Source organism: Coenobita brevimanus, chromosome 88, assembly GCF_032717465.1.
Source record: "Coenobita brevimanus isolate Jiangsu-jjx chromosome 88, ASM3271746v2, whole genome shotgun sequence".
Classification (NCBI taxonomy): Eukaryota; Metazoa; Arthropoda; class Malacostraca; order Decapoda; family Coenobitidae; genus Coenobita; species Coenobita brevimanus.
This window is the reverse complement of record NC_137041.1, coordinates 11610381-11618349: the sequence shown is the minus strand read 5'-3', so window position 1 is coordinate 11618349 and position 7969 is coordinate 11610381. Positions and strand designations below refer to the sequence as shown.

General features: G+C 40.2%; 1 pseudogene; it reads left to right on the top strand.

Moving 5' to 3' along the window:
- The first annotated feature begins 7380 nt into the window (after positions 1-7380).
- Positions 7381-7499, top strand: LOC145411287 (5S ribosomal RNA; annotated as a pseudogene).
- Positions 7500-7969: the final 470 nt, after the last annotated feature.

Below are 7969 nucleotides of genomic sequence, written 5' to 3'. Positions count from 1 at the left end.
AAACCATGTCAGTTCCTTCCAAAAGAATTTAAACACAAATATCCATTCCCGTGAGATGCCTGGACACATTGCGCTTGAAATAATGGGGGACTGAACTAGGAAAAGACATACAAAGATATTTCAACAAATAACCAGTCGTATACAAGAAAGATTACCTGATAACTGTTGCATTACAGAGCGGGTGAGTGTGGCAAGGCTGGTGCCTCGTTTCCGTCATAATAGGAGAAGGATGCAAGCACAGAATTCAGAGGAACAGTAGTGTGTATGCGTTTTTTGTGTGTGTGTGTCTGTGTATACAATTAGAATATATAACACACACTTGGTGGTGGCCAGAATTAGGATCCAAGTAAGGTGAAGGAATAGAAGGGAAAGACGAGAGGAAGGAGTAGTTGCAAGGAGAGTGGAAATGTTACAAGAGGATGAGAAAAAGGCAGAGTATAAGATAGAAGTGGAGGAACGATTGGGCAAATATGAATTTAGCAGATGGGGGACGTGGAAGGTGTGTGCAGCATATTTACAGAAGAACTATGTACAGCATGTGATATGGTGTGTGGGAGGAAGAGAAGACGGAGGGGGGTGCAAGGAACAGCATGGTGGAATGAAGAGGTGACAGGCTGTGGCACAAAGAAAGCATACAATGAATGGATGAGAAATAGGGGCGTGGAAGAAGTTGAGAGGCGGAAGAGAGAGTTATATGCAGAAAGAAAGAGGTGAAAAGATTAGAAAGAGAGAGTAAGATTAGAAGAGTGTGGATGAGGAATTTGGAAGGAATTTGAGTGTAAAGTGGAGGGACTGTAAGAAAATGTTCTGGAAAGAGGTGAAGAAAGTAAGACACTGGAAGTGAGGTTAGCAGGGGAGAGAAAGATAAAAATGGTAGATTACTAGTGGAGAAGGGAGAAAAAGTGAGCAGATGGAGAGAAAACTTTAAGGAATTGTTGAACATAGAGGATGGAAGTAATGCGAGTATAAGTGGCTGGGGAATGGCTGGGAGAAGAAGGGAGGTGAGAAGACAGGAAGAAATCAGTAGGATAGAAGTTGTGGAAGCAATGAAGAAAGTTAAATTGGGGAAAGCCCCAGGAATTGATGGAGTGTGTGGTGAAATGCTGAAACATGGGGGAGATATAGTAGTAGAATGGATGTGGAAGATGGGCAGATTGGCCTGGGAGGAAGGTAGAGTCCCGGAGGATTGGAAGTCAGGTATAATTATTCCCTTGTACAAAGAAAAGGGGAAAAAGAAGTGTGTAGTAATCATAGGGGCATTTGTCCTCTTAGTATAATAGGAAAGTGTATGGTAGGATACTTATTGACTGAGTTAAAGAACAGAGGAATTAGTTGGAGAATAACAGGGAGGCTTTAGGAGGGGAAGAGGTTGTGTAGATCAGATATTCATTCTTAGATCTTTAGTGGAAAAGTTTCTAGAGAAGGGAAAGAAGTTGTATGCGGCTTTCATGGATTTGGAGAAAGCATATGACAGGGTGGATAGACAAGGACTGTGGGAAGTATTAAAAATATATGGAGTAGATGGGAAGTTGTTGAATGCTGTGAAGAGTATGTATGATGGTGCTAAGGCTGCAGTGCGTGTGGATGGTGAACTAAGTGAATTTTTCTCTTTGAAGTTTGGGTTGAATCAGGGATGTGTCATGTCTCCATGGTTGTTCAATCTATACATGGATGGGGTAATAAAGGAGGTACAAGGTAGGATAGTGGATGTTGGAGTGGCCCTGGTGAGAGAGGATAGTTATTTGGAAACTCCCTGTACTGTTGCTTGCGGATGATACTTTGTTGTTGAGTGAAGACGAAGGGGAGCTACAAGGTTTGGTGGATGAGTTTGGGAGAGTAAGAAACGGAATCTAAAGGTGAATGTGGTCTTTGAAAGAGGTGAAGTCAGTGAATGTACAGCGAGGTTGGATGGTGAGGAATTGGAAAATGTGAGTACGTTTAAGTACTTAGGTAGCGTGATGAGTAAGGATGGAGGTTTGGAGGGTGAAGTGCTGGAAAGGGTAAAGCAGGGAAGAAAGGTTGCTGGTTCTTTGAAAGCAGTGATAAGAAACAGGGAAGTGAGAATGGAAGTGAAAAAGTTACTACATGACAGTATTGTGATCCCAACTCTAACGTACGGAAATGAAGCTTGGACGTTGTTGGAAGGACACAAGGCAAAAGTGAGAGCAGTGGAAATGAGTTATTTAAGAGGAGCCTGTGGAGTCACATGGAGAGACAGGCTGACGAATGTGGATATAAAGGAGCGTTGTGGTGTGGATGTGGATTTGATAGGAAGCGTTATGAGGAACACACTGAGGTGGTTTGGCCATGTGGAGAGGATGGAGGGCGAGAGACTGACGAAGAGAGTGTATGTGAGTGAGGTGGAGGGGGGAAGAGGGACAGGGAGGCCGAGGATGAGATGGAGGAATAGGGTGGAGAGGTATATGAGAGAGGGGGGTGTGAGTTGGGAGCAGGGTAATGAAATGGAGGGGGACAGGGCGACGTGGAGGCGATTTGTTTGTGGCCACCCCAAACGGGATCGAGGCGTCTGGGAATATATATATATATATATATATATATATATATATCGAAATTTAGATATTATATATATATATATATATATATATATATATATATATATATATATATATATATATATATCTCGAAATTTAGATATGATATATATATATATATATATATATATATATATATCATATCTAAATTTCGAGTTACCGATTTCATCACAAATGTCACCTCATTTAAAATTGCTCTGATTTTTTAATTATTTCAAGCGCAGAAATCTCTGAATTTTAGATAAAAATGGGAATATATCCACACTAATTTAGAGGATATTTGTGAGGTGGCCTTCGTTATGCGGTTTCCAGGATCACTTCAGTTCCAAGTTTTGAAATACTTCATTATTTAGCCAGTAATAAGGAGAAATGAGAGCGTAATTCATGTCTTATACTGGCGTTATCCTAAAAACCGTATATTGAAGACGAAAACTCTAAATATGCCACTTCCAGAAACATACTCGAAATTGGTTCGAGACATTCCCAATTGTATCTAATATCTAATAATCAGAACAAAATTTTGCTGATGAAAAGTTCAAAATTCAGTAATAAAACTAAATGAGGTAACACGTGTAATGAAGTAGATGGAATTTGATGGTCTGATCCCGAAGAATTTCGTTTGATTCTAGATGAGGGAACAACTTGGAATATAGAGATAAAACAGACATTAGGGCTTTCAAGTGTCATATCGAGACTCCTGATGACATTTTAAAAGATTGAATATTTCCCCATTATGACGGTTCGTGTTATATCATTACGTCCCTAAGTAAAATCACGCCAAGCGGCGATAAATCTTTTAAAAGATAATTGTTCGGACTGATACGAATAAATAGGAAAAAGAAAGTAGTCCTCCCACTATACATGTCACCACTTCGGCGATAACACCCACCATCCATATAGAATACATGCTAAGGCTATCTCATACAGGACTTGTCCATTGGTATTAGAGGGGGTATTTTTTAATTCATTTCGGCAGGTATTCTGGTGATCAAGTTTTTTTTTTTTTTTTTATTGAAATTCATATCCTAAAACTCTTCTCTGCCCCAGGCGGGATATGAATCCAAGTCCGGTTGGGCTGCAGGCTACCTCTCTACCGATTGAGCCACCTCCTTCCACCTAGTCCTCACTCCATATTGTATTAGGCATAACTAGTTCACAAATACCAATACTTTTTTCTCTTGATATCACGGCACAGATTAAAAGAGAAAACAATAGACCCCTAATAAGTAAAAATATGTGAACTTCAGTACGACATTCACAACAGTTTATGTCAAATCTCCTGCCACATTTTTTTTTTTTAAATCATGTACAATAAAAATGAGAACATTTTATATCTCTGAACGAAAGTATATTTTCTTTTTCCTTGTATTTCATATCTGATAATCAGTACCTAACAATTATCTTTTAAACGATTTCTCGCGTCTCAGAGTGATTTTACCTAGGGAAATAATATAACACTAACCGTCATAATGGTAAACACCAAAAATAAAATATAATCAGGTGTCTCGAGATACCACTTGAAAGTCATAGTTATAGGAATAAATACAATATCCGTTTTATCTCTAAATTCCAAGTTTTGTCTTTAATGAAACGAAAGTCATCGGGCTAAATATATCAAATTCTATCGCATTTACGGATTTATCGAATTCCTCTCATGTTGCCTCATTTAGCCTTGTTAATGATATTTGAATATTTTTACGGGCACAAATGTTCTCTGAATTTTAGATATAAATGGGAATGTTTCCACACTAGTTTACAGTATATTTGTGAAGGTGGCATATTTAGTGTTGTAGCATTCGTTATGCGGTTTTTACGATAACTCCAGTATAATAGTTTTAGAGAGAGAGAGAGAGAGAGAGAGAGAGAGAGAGAGAGAGAGCGTGTATCGTGGACGCCTGTGAATTTTGGAGAAATGAGGTGGAGGCAGGCTGGCGCAGGAAAATGCAAGGGATGAGAAACCCTGGATTCCTGTGCTTCATTGGAAACAGGCCACAGTGTGAATATTTCTTCCATCAGTACTAGAACTTGTCTTGCTTTGTGATGGTCTTTTTTTTTTTTTTTTTAAGATTGCTATCGGAAGAATAATGAATTAGGAGATTAATGCTGTTGATTTAACAAAAAAACTGTGCTTAATTTGCCTCTCTGTTCAGAGAGGGATATCTCGCTAATGAGAAAAATACTCATGAGTTTTTTAATCTCAAAACAAATGCGAACATAAGGCATTTAACAGAAGTTTCGCGGCCTGCCTAATAATTTGACAAAGTCAACTGGCGTTACCCAAAATAAAACCCATCTTTCATTTTGCCCGACCAGACATTATCCTTGGATAAATAAACTCCTTCATCAGCCAAAGGAAAAATTCCCTGTTTTGCTCGAGCACATTATTTACTCATATCGCATATAATCATGTGTATGTAGCAGGAATGAAGCCCATTATCTACGGCCTGGCAACCTCCCTGTAAAGTGTACTATTTTCTAGACATCTTTCGTGTAAGGAAATCCACCCAGCCTGTGTGTATGTGTGTGTGTGTGTGTGTGTGTGTGTGTGTGTGTGTGTGTGTGTGTATGTGTGTGTGTGTAGAACTGCGAGTCATCCGACTTGTGGAGGTTGGTAGGTTGGTGACTGGGTGGGTAGATGGTTATTGCAGGCTGGTGGTTTCACAGGCGGATTAGGTGGAGTGGGTGGGCAAGAGGGAGGGAAAGTGTTGTTGGGCTGGTTAATTGGGGTGGAGTTGGGTTCGTGCATTAAGTGGGGTGGATGATGGGGCTACCTGTAGGACAAAGCAAAAGATGGGTTTATGTCGTCCTACTTTTGGGACATACTATACTGAGTTAGGTTGTGGGTATGTGCGTTGATGGGTGGGTATGTAAGTGGATGGACGGATTGTGGGAAAAACAGGGCTCTGGGATTAGGCCACGAGTGAAAACGTCCGAGTTGGGAATAGATCGGTGTGCGGAAAATTGGTCCACAAAGGATATTATTTGGTAATCATGCTGAAGTTGGTGAATATTTCCAGTGGGTTACAAAAGGTCCATCGTGCAATACTCTGTACGTCTGTCCATCGTGCAGAGGTCTGTGTTTATACTGCACGCATCATTGGGTGATATAACCACGTCGGAAAGTAGGTTTTTGGGGAAAATAGGTTCATTGTGAAAAATATGCCCAAGGGTTTACGTCCATGTAGGAAACCTGCATCCATGGGGAGAAATACATCAATGGGGAAAACTAGTTCACGGGAAAATTAGTTTACGTAGAAAAGTAGGCGTCTTTGATAAAAAAAAAAAAAAGTCATTAAGGAAAATAGGTCCATGGGGGATTTTCTTCCGAGTGGTGAAAATGTCCGTTGATAATAATATTCATGGAGTGAAAATAGGTCAATAGAGGCATACACGTACTGTAAACATACATGGAGAAATTTAAAATGAGTGGGACTGAAAATATCCAACTTTTAACAGCAACTGTTGCCTGGAAATAGGCTTACCACGCACACCTTGGACCAAACAACCATTAGCCAGACCCTATTATCACTTCGTCACCCAGTTATTATATTTCATAATTTACCTTCATTTAGTAATTTAGACCGAAACGAAAGGGAAAAATCCCAGTTTAACTGTGATGAGCACCTCATTTCTCCACACCACTCTCTCTCTCTCTCTCTCTCTCTCTCTTCCCGAGGTCTAATCTGCCCACCTGTGCGGCCCGACTCAACGGATATCCTCTACTCAAAGGGAAGTCCATAAGTTCTTAAATATCTCCTTAAACTCTAACCCCAATTTTCCTAATTATTTACTTGCTAAATTGTGTCCCCTCCCCTGACTTAGTAAATAACATCAACATGCCCCCAGTACGAGTTCCTTGTCCCTCATATGGAAACAAATTCTTCAGTGATTGGTTTCCGAAATTCGGGAGGCCCGATGCAAAATGTTTATGTGCTTGACCAATGTATCTAGAAAGTACTATCAAAAGTCATCAATATGCAACTGAGGATCTGAAACAGGAAAATGCAGACCTCAAGACAGAACTTAAAAAAGCTAAGGAAAGCCCTCTGAATACGACTCAATATCTAGAAAGCACCATTAAAAGTCATCAGTATGCACTTGAGGATCTGAAACAGCAAAATGCAAACCTCAAGGCTGAGCCAAAAAAAGTGTAGAAAAGCCCCCTGAATATGACTCCAGCCCACCAGGCATTTCATGTAATAAACTAAAATGTAAAGAAACGCCTAAGAAAACAACCGGAATTCCTACATCCAACAGGTTTTCCTTTCTTTGTGATGAAGGGGAAAATAGCAGAGTAAAACATAGAAGCCAGGATATAAACACAGCAAGTGCACGTTTCCTGGGCACCAAATTCAGCACTAGGGAGAGCACCACACTGAACATAAGAACATAAGAAGAGAGGATAACTGTAGTAGGCCGGTTGGCCCATGCTAGGCAGCTCCTAGAAGAGTAACTGAACTACTAGAATGATATAAGGATAGCAAAGAAGAAGGCTCTCCCCCGCCCTCCAAACCCTCCAGCCGAAGCCGTCAGGAAAAAGTCAGAAAGAACACCACGCCGTATAGAAAAACTGGCGTGGACATTTTACAGGAAAGTGTGAAAGGAGAATAGAGAACCTGAAAAGAAAAGTTTTTTGAATTAGTATTGGTTATAAGATTTTCTTTATTCTATATCCACCCCTTATTTGTCATATGCTTATCTAGCCTATGCTTGAAACTCTCAATGAAAGAGGCAGCAACTACTTTACTAGGTAGCTTATTCCATTCGTCTACTACTCTATTACCAAACCAATTTCTACCGATATCTTTTCTGAAACGGTATTTTTCTAGTTTGAAACCATGCCACGTTGAGTACACCGCTTCCCGTCCGATCAGCGAAGTTAAGCAACGTTGGGTCTGGTTAGTACTTGGATGGGTGACCGCCAGGGAACACCAGATGCTGTTGGCATCCCTACGTGTCAAGTGGGGTTGGTGGAGGATTAGTGCCCCTCCCTGTAAAACAATTAACTCTAAGCCCTTGACCACCCCGTTTGGGATACATGGCGTCTGGCAATGGATGGATGGATGGAAACCATTATTTCTAGTTCTATCCTGTATGCTCACTTTAAGTACCTTGCTAATATCTTCCTTATTTATACCATTCATCCACTTAAACACCTCAATTAAGTCTCCCCTTACTCACGCCTCTCTAGCGAATGCAGACTTAGTCTTTTCAGTCTGTCTTCATATGACAGGTTCCGGACGTCATGTATCATTTTAGTCATTCTTCTCTGTACATTTTCTAACGAATTAATATCCATTCTATAGTAAGGACACGAAAATTGTACTGCGTAGTCTAAATGTGGCCTTACTAATGCTAGATAAAGTTTCACTATTACTTTAGATGATCTATTGCTCACGCTTCTCGAAATAAATCCT